Here is a 3258-nt window from a genome sequence, read left to right as displayed (position 1 = left end):
CATCTATGTAATTTTTAAAATCTGAGATACAAATGCTGAAAGAGTTTTTGAAAAGATTCAGAATATGTTAAGCAGGAAATTTAGTTGACTGGTGGCTGATGCTACATGTACAGTGGAATCTTGGTAGTATCTTTACCATATGTTTCGGCGTAATATGTCCATTTTTGAAAGTTCCAATCCCAGTTGCATTTAATGCATTTAACAGAACTCGTTTATATTTTCTCTCTTCCCACTTAGCGCTTTCAAATTTGGCAGTATTTCTCAGTGCCGGCAACTGTGCACATCATAAGCTGTAGTAGAAATGACCAGTTTGACTTTGACACACTGAAATACAGCATAGTACACTACTGTACTGTAGTCTGTATAGGTTGACAGTAGCTCTGATGACTTGCAACCTATCGACAATTGCTGATCAGAGGCAGGAGCAATGTTGTAGCAGCCAAACATAATTGATAGACCACATGTAACTCAGTCACTGATCTTTCTTTGCCTGTTTTTTGTGTGTGTGTGTGTGTGTGTGTGTGTGTGTCAAAAAGTGTACTGCTATGTCATGGATAAGAAGGTAGTGAAGCAGTTCAGTAATGAAGAAAAGTGGAATATTGTACAGGAAGTGGACAAAAATCCACACATTAATCTTGTTGAAAATGCATGAAAACTGAACATTCCTCCATCGCCAGTAAACGTGATAGAGAGCAAGCAAAAAGTAATTGAAGCTGTGTGTCTGGAAGGAGGAAACAGCAAAAGAAAACGTGTGTGATGATTAGTTTCCAGAACCGGAAAGTGTCCTACTGACATTGTTTAAGCAAGCTTATGTAGCAAACATTACTGTTAATGGTGTTGTGGTTTGTTGCTGCAGATACATATTTGGCACGAAAGTTGGGACTCAAAAATTTCAAAGCATCCAATGGTTGGCTCAAAAGTTTTAAGAGCCGACACAATTTAGTGTGTAAATGTGTTCCAGGTGAGGCTGGAAACGTGATATTGAAACTGTTGAGTCATTGAAACATACTCTTCCATCTATCATTGAGGGGTAGTCTCAACGATATTTTTAATGCTGATGAAACGGGCCTATTTTTTCACCTGCCTGACAAAACCCTCGAGTTCAGAGGAGAAAAATGACAGCAGAACATTCGCTTATGTTGCAATGAAAGTGAAACAGAAAAGTTGATGCCACCAGTACTTGGTAAGGCAAAAAGTTCAAGATGTTCCAAAAATGTGCGGATATTCCTATGCAGATATACATCTAATACAAAAGCATGCGTAACGGCAAGTATATTTGAAGAATATTTGCGTGCTTGGGATACAAGGTTGGGTGTCGGGAACCGGAAAATCATCGTCATTATTGCCCATTGTGCAGCACATCTTCAGGACATGTCGTATATTCATAATCAATGTTTTTTCCTGTCAATTGTACAAGCCATCTTCAGCCACTTGACTTACTCATTATAAAATGTATGAAACAAAAATATAGACAAATTCTTGTACATAAGATGCTGGACTGTCTTCACAGTACAACAAGAAAAGTGACATTCTTTGATGCTATATATTTTGTAAGATGTGTGTGGGATTCCGTGCAGGAAAGCACAGTATCAGATTGTTTTCAGAAGGCTGGCTTTAATTCGATACTGGCACTTAAGAGAGAGAGATCACATCAGAAAATAATGAAATTGCAGAAGAAAACATCACATCAGAAAACAATGGAATTGCAACTGAGTAATGACAGCAAATAATAGAGCAAGATAAAAATACTGCTTGCCTTATCTTCAATGCTTATGTTGAGTGTGATGAAGATGTTACTGTTTGACAGTCCATGATAACTGATGAAGTGTTCGAGGGGCAGATGTCAGAGGAACAAGAAAGTAAAGACAAGGGTGAAACAGATCCTTTGCCAGTTCCTACAGTATCGAAAGCAACAGAAGACATGGACACAATTAAACATTATGTATTAAGCTTTGAAGTTCATGAAGTAGTGCTGAATGAATTAACGAAGATCGACAATACAATACTGAAATTCGGACAGAAGAAACAAGAAATGATTGACATGTTCTTCAAATGCCTGTGAACACAGGACTACCATTGTAGTGTAGTGTAGTTAGGTTAACATGTACAGTATACGAACGGCTTTAGCAATGACAATTTATATTATTGGTAGTGATTCACTAATGGGAAAAGTGATGAACAATGTTCCTTTATATTAAGAACATCTGTGTAAACTCTGCCCCACTTTGTGAATAAATAAAATCATCACATGCCAGGTTCATATTATTCACTGAAATTGTTTTAGGTGGTGGTATCCTTCTATAAACTAGGTGGCTTATTTATACATAATGTTATGCTTTACAATTTGCACATGTGTATTGGTATTATCATACACCGTAAAACTGTAATTGGATGTTAATGTGATTAACACTGTAAAGATAGGTACATAGTCACATATAAAAAATCGACTCGAATTGAAATTAAATGTTGGTATCTGAGTCTCTGAGATATGTCCCTAAAATAAGAGATTGTGTTTTGGAGGCTAGAGGCTATGCTCTCATGTCACAATGTACTGCATTCCAATTAGCTGTTGGCTTAGGTGTAAACATCTGGCAGCTTTAATGTTGCCAATGTCACTGTATTTAAAATATTTTTGTTTGTCATACACTAATGCATAGTTTTGAGTTTCTGTGCATGATATTAAGAATGTGTTCTCAAAAATGCATCTTTAGAATTATAAATTATTTATGTACCATGTCAGGAAGTGTGTCGTTATGAGGTCGCATGTAACCCCAACTGTGCCTTTCAGTTACGCATTTTCACTGCCAAAAAAAAATCAAACTTTACCGAACTGGGTATTTTTTGGTGGTACGTTTTCTTAATCATGATGTTCAAAATCTGTGGCCCTTTTAAAAACATACTAACAAGAATCCACTGTACATGTGAATGGTCAATGAACAGTTCAGTATTGTTTTGAATTTGGGGAGACTGGTTTCTATTAGCACCCAAAAAGGCTTTCACTAGCCGTCATAGGTCTGAATAAAATCTGGAATGGAAGTGTGTCCATTCACGAGACCAGTTAAAAATCGCAACTTAATATTTTGATTGTATTTAATAATATAAGAAACCGTCATGAGATTCTGAGACTGAATTATTTATGTGAAATATGGGAAGACGTTGGTTTCAGTAAAGGTCAAGCCTGGAAGCGTGCTCCAATAGCTTAATGCTATAGGTGACAATAAGTGAAAATCTGGGTTCTAGTACCAGTATTGCAAGGTT

Source organism: Schistocerca piceifrons, chromosome 2, assembly GCF_021461385.2.
Source record: "Schistocerca piceifrons isolate TAMUIC-IGC-003096 chromosome 2, iqSchPice1.1, whole genome shotgun sequence".
In the NCBI taxonomy this organism is placed as follows: Eukaryota; Metazoa; Arthropoda; class Insecta; order Orthoptera; family Acrididae; genus Schistocerca; species Schistocerca piceifrons.
Note: the sequence above shows the minus strand (reverse complement) of the source record.